This window comes from Helianthus annuus, chromosome 15 (genome assembly GCF_002127325.2).
Source record: "Helianthus annuus cultivar XRQ/B chromosome 15, HanXRQr2.0-SUNRISE, whole genome shotgun sequence".
Lineage (NCBI taxonomy): Eukaryota > Viridiplantae > Streptophyta > Magnoliopsida > Asterales > Asteraceae > Helianthus > Helianthus annuus.
Genome location: NC_035447.2, coordinates 114,548,340 through 114,565,490, shown reverse-complemented (window position 1 = coordinate 114,565,490; position 17,151 = coordinate 114,548,340).

The window sequence follows — 17,151 nt, the reverse complement described above, 5'->3', positions numbered from 1 at the left end:
ATGGCCAGAATAGGACCACCATTGACTGCCTGGTGATTAATCGAACACTAATCAGTGAACCTATGATTAGTGATAAATCGGCGATAAGCAGAGACTAGTCGAGATTTTTACAACCATATAGACTTTCCGAGATTGATGACAAGTTTGATAAGCGATTTACGCTTTTTTTCATTTTGACATTGTATGATTAAGTCTATTAAAAATATTAATTTTCAAAAAAAAAAAAAAAGAAATGGGCTAATTATATCACATTATGTGCTAACTTTCTTAACTTAGGGTGTTTTGACTTGAAATAGGAACTCCCTATCTCTTAGGTTGTGTTTGTCTCACTTATTTTTAAATCTTTTTTAACACCAATCTATCCTACTCCTAATTCTGTATCATTGTTTATCGCGGGATTTAAACCCTAACCTTTTAGAAAAACGACCATTTTACACACCTGGATACCAATGGGCCAAAGACCTTTTAGACATCATCCTTCCCTCTCTAACTTTTCGTATCTCGTAATATCAAAATCATAAGGGTGCTCCTTTCTCTCTTACAATAATACGAGTTGAAAACGAAGATATTCCTGGTAGTTATGTATGAGAAATTTCAGTTTCTTTCCAACTACCGAATAAACTTTCCTTCTTCATCTCTCAGCATCTTCTCACAATCCTAGAAACACCGCTAATTTGTGTATCCTAACAAAAGAATACTCAAATTGAAATCCATATAAGAACTCGATCTACTAACTTGTCTGCAGTTGAAGTACAAATAAAAGATCACATAAACACATTACAAATAAGAGATCTCAAGGACACATTCTTAGATAAATACATATAAATCCTAACAAATAACCAAGACTTACTCAATTAAAGTAGAAAAATTTCTTATATTGATAAAGGCATAAGATATTACATATTAATAGAAGGTGCGAAATTTCAGAATGTGAAAGATCTATTTTCTTAATGAATAAAACAAGATACAAGATATAGAAAATACATTTACACTTTAACTACCTAAAGAATATCATAATAACACTAATAATAAATCTTATATATTATCTAATATCCCCTGCAAGCTGAATGGTGGTGGCCCGATGCGAAACATGTGTCTAAAAATGTTAAGCTAGGAGCTTGGAAGACTTTTTGTAAAGATATCAACCACCTGAAGCTTGGTTGGAACAAATTTAGTGGCCAGATGACCCGCATTCACTAATTCACGTAAAATATGATAATCAAGATCTATGTGTTTGGCACGTTTGTGGGCAATGGGATTTTGAGTTAGAAAAATAGCGCTTTGACTATCATAGAGAATAGTTGGTCTTTTTGGAGGAAGCGCATGAAGTTCTTGAAGAAGATGAGTTATCCATACAATTTCTGCAGCAGTGTTAGCCATAGCCCGATACTCGAACTCGCAGCTGGATCTGGCGACGATAGGTTGTTTCTTAGCACTCTAGGAAATCAGATTACCCCCTAAAAATATAGAGTAACCATAAGTGGATGGACGAGTCTCTAAGCAACGAGCCCAATCAGCATCAGAGTAGCCAAGCAATGAAGTAGTTGAGAAAAGACCATTTTGAGTGTAGGTAACTTCCAAACCCTGGAAGTAGTTGAGTTTTCCAAGATCTTTGATAGCAAATTCGTTATTGAGGTGTGAGACAAAAGATTTAAGAGTTCATTGATTAGTTCCAGTGAGAATAAGATCATTAACATATATGAGCAAATACATAATGCACGAGTTATGATTATAAATAAAAAGGTATGGATCGGCTCGACTACATAAGAAACCCTTGTTTAGGAGAAACAAACTTAGGCAATGAAACCATGCCCTAGGAGCTTGTTTTAAGACATAAATGGCTTTGTTTAATTGACAAACATGAGACGAAAATTGAGGATTAATAAAACCCTTTGGTTGTTCCATAATACCTTCTCAGAGAGATGTCCATGCAAAAAGGCATTATTAACATCTAATTAATGAAGTTACCAGTTGTGAATCACACTTAGAACTAAGACAATATGAACAGTAGTTACTTTGACAACCGGACTAAAGGTGTGAAAGTAATCGAGACCAGGGACTTGGCTAAACCCTTGAGCAACTAGACGAGCTTTGTGTCGCTCAATAGATCCATTGGATCGAAATTTGGTTCTAAAGATCCACTTTGACCCAACAACATTCGCATTATTTGGACATAGAATAAGAGTCCAAGTATACCATGTTAAATTTGAGAATGCAAAAGATCTATTTTCTTAATGAATAAAACAAGATACAAGATAGAATATATAGAAAATACATTTACACTTTAACTACCTAAAGAATATCATAATAACACTAATAATAAATCTTATATATTATCTAACAGAAGGTCTAGCATGTGGTAACTTATGAGTAATCAGACTAATAGGGAGTAAAATCACACCAGTCTTAGTGGATAGTTCTAGCTTCACAAACGACTCGGGTATGTAGTTAAAGAAACACCAAGTTAATCCGGAGATTAGCTTGTGGTTAGTGTCTCGTCCAAATAAGGTTAATCTTATTCTGAACTTGACGAATAGCTACGTCAATCCGGCAAAAAAAATCAACACACCGTGAAGCTCACTACAAGGAGGAGTACAGGGGGTTCTCCTTGTAATCACCCTCTGGCGTGAGAATAAGAACTTGCTTTGAGGATAAAAGTGTGTGTATAAAATGAGAGAGCAAGAGAGGGATCCTAAAACCTGGAGGTGAAGTTCTTTATTTATAGCCGAGGTGATTTGTGAAGGAGATGGGCTGATGGACCTTGGGCCTTAGATCGACAACAAGGAATATCCATTCTGTCTCCTCTGCCACGACCGTTAGTGATTCCAGGCGAGAGGGTAGTTGACCCATGCTGAATGGATCCTCGTCCCTTGACGGTTGTCCTTGTTGTCTCGTACTTGTCCGATGTTACCCTGCTCTATTTCCCCACCGCGATTTGGATACATCCCTTGCAGTCGGCGTAAAGTCGAGGAAGCCTGGTCTTTTGTCAAAGGAGCTAAGTGCCAGAAATGATGTTATCCTGGTCCTGACCTCGCGCGCGACTTGGGACACGTCCTTGTAGTCGGCGCAAGGTCGGGAAAGTCATCATTTTTGCTTACTTTGGGTACAGTCTCGCGTGTGACCTAAGGCTAACTCATGTGGCCGACGCAGGATTTGGGACAATGCCCATTTAGTAACTAACATCTCAAACTGATTCCATATGTTTATTTCTAACATAACGGTATTCTTCTTCAGATGTGTGTAGAACAGTTTTTGAACACACCCAATGTATTTTGTCAACTGATTCCATATGTTTGTTTCTTACATAATGGTATTCTTGTTCAGATGTGTAGAATAGTGTTTGAACACACCCAATGTATTTTGTCAAGGATGGAATATAGTCTGATTACTTACCTATATAAAAGTATTGAGATCTTGATCTTCAAATATTGAAATAGAAACAAGTAAACACACTAGCTTTAGGGAACTTTTACTCGCACTGATCTGCTAAAGGCTGATGTAGCTTGAGAAGTATCTTTTGCTTGCATAAAACTAAAGTTTTAGTAAAATATCATATCATATAGTAGGGTAAATTACACTTTTCGTCCTTTATGTTTGTACCGGATTGCAATGGATAGCCTTTAACTTTAATAATTACAGTCACAATCCTTTATTTGCAAAACCCATTACACATTTCTTCATTTTGCACTAACTAAGTTAAAATTTTATGTTAAGTTAGATCATGTTCAGCTCATGTGAGGGCATTTATGTCATTTTACCCCTATCTATCTCAACTATCTCTCTCTCTCCCTCCTCTCCAACCAGCCACCAAATCTAGCCACTAACCCCTGCCACTCCCCCACTGCCAACATTTCATTGCCTCAAAATTTAGCAACAGTCCAATCGAAAAGTGTAATTTACCCAGATAAATATCTGCAGCGATAATTCTACTTAACACACACACATTGTTCTTAAATTCTCGAAGGAAAAAAACCATTTTGTTTTACAATCATTCGATGAATACCCAATATAAAATTTCGAATCTTTTGGCCTAAACAACAACACCCACAAAGATTTTTATCAAATTTCAAGCTTCTTTCATTCATCATTGATCACATTGTCACTATAAAGTTCGTATCTTTTGGAGGGTTTAAGGTTTTGTTGGCCTAAAGAACAAAACCCAGAAAGATCTTTCGATCTTGACCAATATTTGGTGAGTTTTGATTAGTGTTTTGCAACAATGGATGGGAATGACATATATAAAGCTGCTAGTAGTATAAATTTAGGAAGTTTGAGAGCAGGTACTAGTACAACTTATTGACTTATTGGCTTTTTGGAAAGTCAGTATGGAATGACTTATTGACTTATTGGCTTTTTTCCCTCACATACACCCTCATTGCCAAACATCATTTTGGAGCTTGTAACTTTTCAAAAAGCCAATAGGTCAATAAGTTGTTTCAAAAAGCTTAGCCAAACATGCCCTAAGTAGTCATAAAGCAAATCAAGGCTGGGGTGGTGGTTTTGGAAGTGGTCATGGATCTAGATAAAAGTGGCTTTAGGTATTTTGAATGTGGCAAACTTGGTTGTTTTGGATATGAGTGTACTACGTGAGTAGATAAGGAAAAACAGAAAGAGGAAGCACACTTTGTTGATGAAGTTGGTAGGGGTTTTTGGATGAAGTTGACAGGGGTCAGACATTGATGTAAAGAAGCATGGATGGTTTTAGGATTAAGAGGGAATGCTGAAATTTAATTCTAAAAATAGAATTGAAAAACGTTAAAGGGCCAAACGTTATGTTTAATTAGTTTAATTAATTGTTTGAGAGTCATCTATAAGTAGGCTAATTGTTTTGTAAGTCAGTTTTGGTTTGTTTAAGTGCTTAGAAAGTAGCCTTTGATTCCTAGTATGACCGGTAAATGTTTAGGTTAAATAGGATGTTAAGTCGTTGGTTTTTCTCTGCACTTTACAAATTGAAGTGTGTGTTTTTCTGAACTCTTTTGATTAGTATTTCGGTGTTCTTCATCTCGTTTTTTCTGTTTGGGGTTTATACAGTCGGGTTGGGGCCATGATTATCAACTTGATAAAAATAATGTTACATGCTAACTAAGGTATAATCGTCACTAAATCAATTTGATAAAAATAACTTTCACAATGTGTTTGTATTGATTTGTGTACTATGTGCATATGGTGCTGATATTTAAGTGATAATAGCATGTTACAAATGCACAATATTGGTTTCCAAATTTTATATTTAAACTTTGTAATAAGTCATGTGTGGTTTGTATTTGTTTAATACGATATGTGAACATGCTATACTTGGGGTAAATTAGGTGAGTTTAGGAACAAAACAAAACATGTCATGTTGGAAAGAATAAAAAATATGTTTTTTTTTTTGGTAAAGTCGAAGATGGCATAGATGTGAGCAATCAGTCCGCATAGTCTTGTGATATCGCATGAATATCTATATCAATGAATTATGGATAGTTATGTCAATGATTTTGGAAACCTAAGTAAAATAAATGTTTTCATCTCAATTGCTACCTAAGCATAAATACTGCCTACACTCATTTCCAACCGATAGACCAAGTTGCTACCGAGTAATAGTAATCTTCTACCAATCTTCAAATCTTTAACACTGATGTGTTTCCAATGAAGCAACTTTGTTTTAACATAAATTGTTTCAATTACCAGTACCACTACCCTTGGACCACCGTTTGGGGCATTGCCCCCAAACCCCTACCAAAGGGGCACTGTTACCGATGTCAAAGGATCAGTCAAAATAAGATTAAAATAAGTCCCTAGTACCTTATTAGATTGGGTAAGTCGGGTGTCAAACCACGAGGAGTATTATGGAAAGTGTTATGTTTTGATTGCCTGATTACTAATTAACTAATGACTGAAAAGTAAAAATGGTTGTTTGAGAGTTTTTTCAAAAACTAAATTAAAACGAGTTGTAAATAATTTGAGAACAGGTGATTTAATTAGTTTCAATCGGGTTTTATAACTTTGTTAGTTGATTGTGATAAAACGACAATGTTGATGCACTTTTGTGTCTGTCACTAGTCTTGTAATTTACGATGTATTTTGTACGGTCTTTTATCAATTATCGAGTCTGTATTTTCCATCGACCAAGTCGGATATCCTCCTATCCGCTTGTGTCCGACTTGTTTGTCTCCTTTTGGTTTGTAATGATCTATGAACAATGCATGTTGCATGTAAAAGGTATTTCTGTCATATGTATATGTTTATATGTGTTGCTGTTTGCTGTCTGTTTGCAGCAAACAGTTAACATTTGCAGCCATCGACGAAACAGGCTGTTTCGTCGAACACTTATCGACGAAACATGCTTGTGACAATATCATTCTGTTTCTTCATGGTCAGCGACAAAACAGACTTGTTTCGTCGTCTGATGGGCTTAGTGTTGTGGCCCAGTTCCCTTTGGTGGCCCAGTTCCCTTTCGTCGACCCACCTTGTGTTTCGTCGGATCCCTGGCCCAGGCTGCTATATATAGGCACAGTCTGTTTCCTTTAGAAGTTAGAGATGAGAGAATACCCTTAAAGTTACTCTGTCAAATTGTGTGTGTATCAGTTTGATCTTGTTCTCATCCGTTTAATCAATAAAGTGTGTTTCATTGGTTAAACCGTGATCTTATATAACTGTGTTTGTTTTGGCATAGTTACGGGGATTCCGCACCCGTAACATTGTTTGTTATAAACAAGGATTAGGTTATTGTTATCGATCCTCCGATTTCGGGACCTACAAGTGGAATCAGAGCGTTAGGCTCTTGTCCTTGTTTAAAATCAAACATAGTTCGGTTTTATCAAGTGTTTGTGGGTGATTTTCAGAAAAGTGTTCTTAAAACTCATAATTTCCGAAAAAAATCTTGAAAATCTGTTCAAATATTGTTGTTTGCTAGAGATTTTTATCAAAAACCCCGTTAGATTGTTTGTTCGTGTGATAAACCGGCTTTTTATTGAAAGTCTTGTGCAAATTCGGGTTTCGGAAATTTTTCCGGTGACCAGAAAATTCATATTTCTGGGTCTTGGTCTTCATATATTCAAGTAACATTCAAGTGTTCTTGCATAGTAGTTGAATTTAAATTAAAAAGGTTAAAAACAGAAAAGAATTAAGTCAATTAAAATATTGTTGCCATACCCTAGTTGGTAGTCTTAGCATGGTGTAAAGTGAGAAAGGTCGTGTGAGTTGACAGTTTGTGGATAAGATTTGAACTACCTCACCAACTCTCTGGTTGCTTTTTCAACGAAACAGACAGACGACGAATCAAACAATCGACGAAACAAAAGCGTTTCGCCGATAACAATTTACGACGAAACACATTCTGTTTCGCCATACTCCATCGACGAAACACATTGCGTTTCGCCTTAAGTGATTTCGACGAAATAGAATCTGTTTCGTGGGAAGTGTTTCGTCGTGTGTGGTGTCATTTTTTAAACAGAAGGTTTGCAAAGTTGTCATAACATTGTGTTTTCAAGTATTTGATCAGGTATTCTACTTGTATACATTAAGGATGAGTTGCACAAGTCCGTGGGATTGGAGTACGAACCCACAACCAGGTCAAGATCAAACTTCCGCAGCCGCATGGGCAAGGAGTATGTTTCCTCAACCAGCTATCAGTGCAAGTCAATGGGCGTTAGTGTCAAATCAGAACCAAAGCATTCAAAATCTTCTACTTAGCGAGAGTGAAACGGGCAGCAACAATCGTCCACCAAAGTTGAATCACATGAATGACTTTCCATCATGGAAAGGTCACTTTCACACATATGTTCAAGGGCAAAGCACCGAACTATGGACGTGTTTCATTAATGCACTCAACCCTGCCCTCGAAGTAGCAGCATGAACTTCAGCAGGTTATGCTAATATGCTTGAAGATGACAAGAAAGCCTATGACTTAGAGAAAAAGGCGTTTGCTATTCTTACACAAGCGCTTAACAAAGAAATCTATCATCAATTCTCTTACTGTAAAGACACGAAAACATTATGGGATGCCTTGGTAGCGAGAGGAGAAGGCAATGCAGCTACTCGAAAGTCTCGCCATGATTTGTTAAAGAAAGAGTTTGAATCATTTCAGTTCTTGGAAAATGAAACCCTAAATGATATGACTACACATTTTTATCATCTGATTAGTGAAATGTTTGCTTATGGGGTTTTGGCAACTCAACAGGAAATGGTTGCTAGATTTGCTGATGCTTTACCTCCAAAGGTGGAGTTTGTTCATTGAGTTGTTGAAGCATATGGGTACTCTAGATACGGTCAACATCTATGAATTTATTCAGAAGCTGGAGCACAAGAATGATGAAGAAATTCGGAAAGCTAAACGAGTTCCTGCTCCTCAAAATACAGAAATGTACCTTCCAGGATTCGACTCTTTGGCCAGATCCAGTGCAGCTCAACAACCAAAATTGCAAACGGCATTTGTGTCCAATACAAGTTCCTTTCCGTTTCCTCAGTCAGCTCCTACTCCTGCTTTCGATCCAAGGGCTTATATTCCAACACCTCAACCTCCACCTCCAGTTAATACTGCTCAACCTCAGTTCGATCCGAGGGCTTACATTCCTGTTCCATCACAACCACAAGTCCAACCACAATAGCAAGCTCATTATACCAACAATCCTCCACCTCAAAACCCTAACACGGTCCGAGTCGATACTTCAAACCTTTCACAAATAGCATTGAAGTAGCAAAGGAGCATATGGAACTCATTAATACGATGGTCAATGCTTACTGCGGTTTGGTCGCAGGTCAAATTGGAAACATCAATATGACCAATGAGGATTATCAACAGATCGACCGGGATGAAATGGAGTTAATGGATATCAAATGGGCATTTGCAAGTGCAGTTAGAAGGGCAAAGGACTTCATGGCTCGAACTGGAAGAACCTCATTGGAAGGCAAAAAGGATACAAAGTACGGGTTTGATATAAATGCAGTCACATGTTTCAATTGTGGCGAAAAGGGGCACTTCAAACGTGAGTGCACCCGACCAACCAAACAAGGCAATCAGAACCCATTCAGAAATCAGACGAGTGCTTCCAATGTCAATGCCCATCAAGAGAATCGTGAAAGGAGGATGGTAGCAGTGAATAACAATCCGAACCAGTCTGGACCATCAAACACCAATCGAGCATTGACCGTTCAAGCTGACGAAGGGTGTGATTGGTCTGTACAATTTGGGGAAGGCAATCAAGGAGGAGGAACAGCGTGTTATGCAAAGATCATTAATCACATCAAGCACGTTCACAAGGAAGAATTTTCTGAAAGTGACGACAGTTCGGGTTATACCGGGAGTTCTGATGAAGAAAGTTCTGTTTCGGGAGATTATCACTCTGATTCTGATGTGAAAGAAGGAGCAAGTTCTGATGTTGAAGACTTATTAAATGAAGCTGAGGAGTTGAAATGTCAGAAATCAGTTCTGATCAAGAAGGCTGCTGTAGCATCTAAGGAAATGGAGAAGTTCTTCTCTGAAGATGGATCCTTTTCTTTTCATACTGCCTTTATGGCAAATGTCTCAGCCTCTACGAGTCAGGTAAATTCTGAAACTCCTGCTCCTAGTGTTTGTAAATCTTGTGCAGATATGAAGCTTGAATCCGAAAAGCTTCATAGTCATAATCAAAGTTTGGTTATTGAATTGTCTAAGTGCAAAGAGGCAAATATGGCTTTAGTTCGAAACGAAAAGGAATTTAAATCTGTAATTGAAACCTTAAAGAAAAGTGTTTCCGAAGTTAACAAAGTGGTTTATCATAAACAAGTTAGCATAAACGATTACATTAACATTGTTGAGGAAACCAAAAAGGAACTAGCCATTGCCAAATGCGAGCATGATGCTATCAAGCAAAAATTGGAGAGTTATTCTAACTCCCGATTTGTGCTTGATCACATCATTGATGTTCAACAACTGAAAGGAAACAAGAAAGGCGTAGGGTATGAGAAATGTCCGCCCCTTTAAGACATAATTATACTCATATGCCTGATGAAGAGGATATGCCATGGTATGAACCCAGTGTGCCTCTTGATTATGAGGAATTTTCTACTGGCCTAGGGTTCAAACTGGACAGTCACATCATCTCAGCAACCAGAAACCTCAACATATACGAAACAATGTCCTCCAATCATTAAGGACTATGAGTCATCAGATGATGAATCAGAATCAGATATTAGTGATCAGGATAAATCACTTGACAAGATGAAAGGAGTAGAAATTCCACTTGAAAATCATATTCTTTGTAATCCTGATACTCCTGCTATTCAACATGTTGTCAAACAAGTGATAGATCCTGTCAAGAATGACAAGACATCTGTGTCTACCAATAAGAGCAGTAATGTGTTGTACACTTTGGTTGGTGATTCTAGAATCTATTCAGATCACGATTTTCCAATTAAAAATGTCAATCCATCTTCGATTGATAAAGTTTTTGAAGATAATACAAACAAGTTTTTGGGGAAAACAATTCCAGGAGTCGTTGTAACTCAATGTGATCCAGTTCCAAAGGCTGAGATTAGAAAACAATTTGGAAATCAAAAACCACCAACAAAGGAACAACCTATTGCTTCTAAGGGTAAACAACCAGAAAGGCGAGCTCAAAAGCCTGACGTTTCTCAATCAAAATCTGAAACAAAAGGAGCTCGTTATCAGAAGAAAAACAGTAATGTCAAATTTGTAGCATCAAAGGGTACGGATAAAATTGAGACTTTTGAAAACAAATCAAACACCGATTTTGTACAACAAGTCACGATTTTAAAACGTAATAGTGAAAACAATTACACTCAACATACAAACGGGTGTGATGAGAAAGCAAGTACCTCAGGTTCTACGGGTTCGACATCTGTTGGTCAATCAAATTCTCCTAAGTTTGTGGAAAGGAGAACATGTTTTAAATGTGGGGAGTTTGGGCATATCATTAAGAACTGCACAAACACTCCAAAAGATAAATTTGTTGAGAAAGCGCCACCTGAAAAGGTTCACCCTCAACGTCGTCCCGTTTCACCAAAACATGATAAACGAACTGTTAAAGAACAAGAAATGAAGCAACGACGTAAAAACATCAAACCTGTTGAAAAGGCTTTAAAATCTGAAGTCAAAATAGTAAAAAGGGAACCAAGTGTCACACAAACATTAAAACCAGAAGCTTCAAAATCTGGTTACAACACTCAATCTGGTAAACAACAACAAACTTGGAAACCTAAGACGGGTGATAGTTCAGGGGGAGCTGCTGTTTTTTGAGAATCATCAAGAAATTGAGATCACTTTTCGTGATGCTCAGGGACGACCCAAGACCACTAAGGCTTGGGTCCCCATCCTCAACTGTTCTTTGAATGATATGTGCAGGATGTTCCAGGAGGAACTATTAATAGTCATTGGTTGTTGATAGTGGAGCATCCAGGCACATGACAGGCGACTTACGGCTTCTGTATGATGTGAGAAATATTAGAGGAGGCTATGTCGCATTTGCGGGAGACAAAGGCAGATACATCACTGGAGAGGAAGTATCTCCAATGGTATTGTGTATTTCGATAAGATCAATTATGTTCGTCAAATTGATCATAATCTTCTTAGTGTGTCGCAAATCTGCGATAAAAAGTTCACCGTGCATTTCGATGATGCCGGTTGTTATGTGCTTAAACCTGGTTTCAAGATTCCTAAAGAATGGATTCTCTTATCGGCTCCAAGAGTTAATGATCTCTATATTCTTGATATGAGCCAAGCGATTACGACATCTGCACAAGTCACTTGCTTTGTCTCAAAAGCCACAGAAAAGGAGTCTATATCTTGGCACAGAAGAATGGGGCACATTCACTTGAGGAAGATGAACCATTTGGTGAAAAACAATCTTGTGAATGGTGTGCCTGTGAGAAGTTTTCATCTACAAGATATCTGTGTTTCGTGCCAGAAAGGGAAACAAACAAAGAAGTCTCACCCTTTGAAGAAAATCAACACTGTTAGCATGCCTCTCGAACGTCTTCATATGGACCTGTTTGGACCTATGAAACACAAGACAACATTCGGGGATGCTTACTGTCTAGTGGTTACTGACGATTATTCTAGATTTTCTTGGGTATCTTTTATGGCACACAAGAGTGATACTCCTGGCATCCTCAAAGATCTTCTTACAATGTTGGAGAATCTCTACACATTAAAAGTTAAGAGGATCAGAAGCGACAATGGAACGGAGTTCAAGAATCATGTGATGGATGAGTTCTGTACTTCTAAGGGAATTCTTCATGAATACAGTTCTCGCTACACTCCACAACAAAATGGTGTCGCTGAGAGGAAGAATCGGACGATAATTGAAACTGCAAGAACAATGTTGGTAGATTCGGAACTCCCTGTTCAATTCTGGGGGGAGGCTGTGTCGACTGCTTGCTACACATTAAATCGAGTTCTTACAGTTAAGAGGCATGGCAAAACTTGTTTCGAACTTCTACAGAAAAGGAAACCGAATCTTTCTTACTTAGAACCGTTTGGCGCTCCATGTACTATGATTGAGCCGGATGGAATGTTTGGCACGAAAGCTATCGATGGTTTCTTCCTTGGATATGCAACTCCAAATTTTCGTGTATGGAATTTGGCAACCAAAAAGATTGAGTTATGGAGTGAAGTAAGGGTTCAAAGGTACACAAGTCCTGTTAGAGCTCCGGGTGATCCTTGGATGTTCGATTACGATGGACTATTTGACTCCTTTAATCTGCCAACCTTTGACGAAGAATCTGCAGCTGCTAGAATGTTATTCGACAGTGACAATGCTGCTGATTCTCCATTGGTTAGACCTGTTATTGTTAATCCCCAAGGTTCTAATTCTGTTAACAATACGGTACAAAATGAGGTATTTGAAGATGCTACTGATTACAATGAGTCATCGGAAGAAGATGAATATCATGATGCGGCAGAAGGATCTTCAGCTCCAGTTGCTCCTGTTCAAGGTGCTTCTTTGGAAACTCCTCATGTGCAGAATGTAGATACTGCTGAAGGGAATGCATCCACTTCTACGCATATTCCAGGTGTGGAATTGGTTGTTGATCTTAATCTTAACAATTTGGGTATCAATGCTCGTGTTCCTGAAAATCCTGAAATGAGGATTCACGATACCCATCCTCAGCAGAATATTATAGGAGATGTCCATCGCGGTGTGCAAACGCGTAATCAGCTGTGGAATAACCAGAATGCTGGTTTATATTTAGCCATTAGAGAATCTGGTCTTCAAAATGATTGGTCCTTCGTGTGTTACGTTTCACAAGAAGAACTGAAATCTTGGAAAGAAGCCTTAAAGGATAATGCTTGGGTTGAAGCCATGCAGGACGAACTGCTGCAATTTCAAAAGCTTGGTGTTTGGAAGCTTGTTGAAAGGCCGGAAAATTACAAGAAAATTGGCACTCACTGGGTTTTTAAATGCAAGAAGGACGATCGTGGAGTAGTTATTCGTAACAAGGCGAGATTGGTTGTTCAAGGTTTACGCTAGATTGAAGGCATTGACTACAATGAAGTTTATCCACCAGTTGCACGTCTGGAAGCTATTCGGATCTTTCTTGCTTATGCTTCTTTCAAAGGATTCAAAGTCTACCAGATGGATGTCAAAAGTGCTTTTCTTCATGGGATAGTTCAAGAAGAGGTGTACGTCGAACAGCCTCCAGGTTTTGAAGATCCAATTCACCCCGATCGGGTCTGGTTGCTCAACAAAGCTCTTTATGGTTTACATCAAGCACCTAGAGCTTGGTACGCAACCTTATCCAACTATCTTCTGGAGAATGGATTTCGACGAGGTCTTATTGATTGCACTCTCTTTATCAAGGAACAAGATGGAGATCTTCTGTTGGTACAGGTATACGTTGATGATATCATATTTGGTTCTACTAATGATTCTTTGTGCAGGCAATTCGAACGTATTATGCAGGAAAAGTTCGAGATGAGCGCTATGGGGGAGATGACTTTCTTTTTGGGCCTACAAGGTATACGTTGATGTATCATATTTGGTTCTACTAATGATTCTTTGTGCAGACAATTCGAACGTATTATGCAGGAAAAGTTCGAGATGAGCGCTATGGGGGAGATGACTTTCTTTTTGGGCCTACAAGTTCAACAAACCGAGTCTGGGATATTCATCCATCAGACTAAATATGTTGGTGACATCTTGAGCCGGTTCCAGATGTCAGATGCAACGCCCATTGGTACCCCACTTCCGCAGAATCACGGGATTACTCCGGATTTGAAGGGTGAAAGCATCAACTCTTCATACTATCGCGCTATGATCGGATCTCTCATGTATCTCACTGCTTCGAGGCCTGACATCATGTATCCAACGTGCCTGCTTGCAAGATATCAAGCCAACCCGAAGGCTTCTCATCTGTCAGTTGTTAAAAGGATTTTTCGCTATTTGAAGGGATGCCCAGACACCGGTCTTTGGTACCCTAGGGATGATAGCTTTGACTTGACTGCATACAGTGATTCTGATTTCGGTGGTTGCAAAATTGATGGCAAATCAACAACAGCAGGATGTCAATTCTTAGGAAATCGCCTGGTTACGTGGCAGTGCAAGAAGCAAACGTGTGTTGCTACATCAACTTGTGAAGCAGAATACATTGCTGCCTCCAGTTGTTGCTCCCAAGTCTTGTGGATACAACAACAAATGCGCGACTACGGTTTTGAATTCCTATCTACTCCTATTTTTGTTGATAACAATGCTGCCTTACAGATCACTAGAAATCCTATGCAGCATTCCAAGACCAAACCCATCGAAATTAAATATCACTTTATACGTGATTGTTTTGACAAAAGACTAATCGATGTCGTTCATATTCCCACCGATCACCAACGTGCCGACCTGTTTACAAAAGCTTTTGATAAATCACGTTTTGATTATCTACTTTTGGTCAATGGCATTAAGGTGATACCCGAGTAAACTTCTTTGGCTAATCGTTTTTGTACATATTTTCTTTCAAAACTCTAAAAATACAAAAAGATTTTCATTTTCGTAACCTTTTAGCATTTTAGGGGGAGAAAATTTCAAGAAAATACAAAAACATTAAAAAAAATTAAAAAACCAAAATAAAAAAAATGTTTTTAAGTTCTGTCTTTTCGTTTGAAAAATTCAAAAATTAAAAAAAAAGTTGAAAAATTCAAAAATTCAAAAAAATTAGAAAACCCAAAAATGAGTTTCTTGGAAAAAGGAAGATGATGATATTCACTAGTGTGGTCGGTCAACGTATTCAAAAATGATAAACAAATGATAAGTATCTATACTAACGATGTATCGGTAGGCTCACTATCAAACTAAAATGTGCAGGATGATACAAACCTAACAGACTTCAAGTCAAGTGGGAACCATTCATTGGCATATGGTCTTGGTACCGAAATTTCGTTCGATAGATTGCCGAGGTTCTGAGATATTCGGTCTTTATGCTGCTTATCATCTGGGTATCATGGTTGTATCTTTTACCGAAAAATAACGGGGACGCAAGTCTAGATCTTCCATGATACCATACATACGTGTACACATTGCATTCGACCTCAATAAGTGATAAACAATCACATGTCCCTCAAATAAGTGATAAAATATCATATTTATCCGGGATTCAAGTTCGTCTCTCTGCTGTACGGAAGTACTGACCTGTTCACGGACTTGCTCCTGTGCCTTCATGCATATGAAAATCAAGTTCCTCATCAATAAGTGATTCTATCACATAGGGCTTGTTTGCAAATCAAAATAAGTGAGTATCTCACATCTTTATATGGTCAAATAGATGATAATCGGTATACTCACCGGTAAGATGAATCCTCGTGCATACCTTGATACGGGAATGTGTCGTGAGTGGATTCACATCGACTTGTAAGTATAATCCTTACCGTAAATCGTATCTCCTAATTGTGATTACGTTTGATAAGCTTGAGTTTATGTGGACAACAATACCGATAATCGAGGTAGTATACTTATCCAGAGCTTTAAACAGAAAATCAAAATCATGTTGACTAGGACCGTAAGCTGGTATGATTCCTTATCCTTGAAACTCACAAAAAGTTGCACTTGTACAGTTGTTTATTTCTTTCAATTGCTTTTCGTTTAGTTTTCCACGCTTTAATTTTGTTTTTAGTGTAGTTTGTAAGTTTGTTTTTGATTAAGCCAAAGTTGTAGCTTGGTGTTTCTGCCGGAAGCCTGAAACCTACTTCATAAAACGTCCTTGCATTTGAAAACTCAAACAAAATGTTCAGTTAATCAAAATTGTCAGTGTAAAAATTTTTTCATGCCTTGGTATTTCTGCAAAATGAAGTCGACGAAACAAATATGGTCGACGAAACAGGTCGACACCGACGAAACAGCTTGGTCAAAAGTCAAAGTGTCAACAATTGGCCAAACTGGTTTGGTAATCGACGAAACAACCCGTTTCGTCGAGGTTATGACGAAACAGAATGGCCCATGTGTGTTTCGTCATGGGCTAAGTTTTTTAGGCCCAAGTCCAAGCCCAACAGTCCGTTTCGTCGAGCCTACTCCCGTTTCGTCGAGTCTTCTGTTTCGTCGGCTGGAGTCGGTGTATAAAGGGTCCTAGTGGGTCAGAAGGTGTTCACTTTTTCAAACCTCAACTGTTCATCTTCTCCAAACACACCAAACACCCATACTTTCGTTCATCCCTCAATCACTTAAAATCATCATTTTACCTCGAAATCTTGCAAAATTCAAAGGTACAAAAATGTTCATGTTCATGTTTTTCACATATTGCACCGTCCGTTTTGTCGGAAACCCTCAGAGACCCTCAGAGATCTTATTTTCCTTGACACTTTATGTTTTGATGTTGAACTTGTCTTGGTTTCTATCTATAACAGTTATATTTAGGGTTTATGTATGTTTGTTTGCCTTGATTTGGGTTTGGGTTATGTAACAAAAACTGGGGGTTGTTGATTGTTATGGGTTTGCCGTTTCAAATGGGTTTTTGACCGCAAACCATATCTTCATTAGTCTTTGGGTATCATTCCTACTTGGTTTGGGTTATTAAAAGCACTGATTTTGATTTATGATGATCTGCAACTTGTTTAAACCCCATACGGCGAAACGCCCAAATTTCAAAACCCTAACTGTGACGAAACGAGATGAACGGCGAAACGAGATGGACGGAGAAACGGATCTGTTTCGTCGTATAACTGGTCGACGAAACGAATTAAATCCGTTTCGT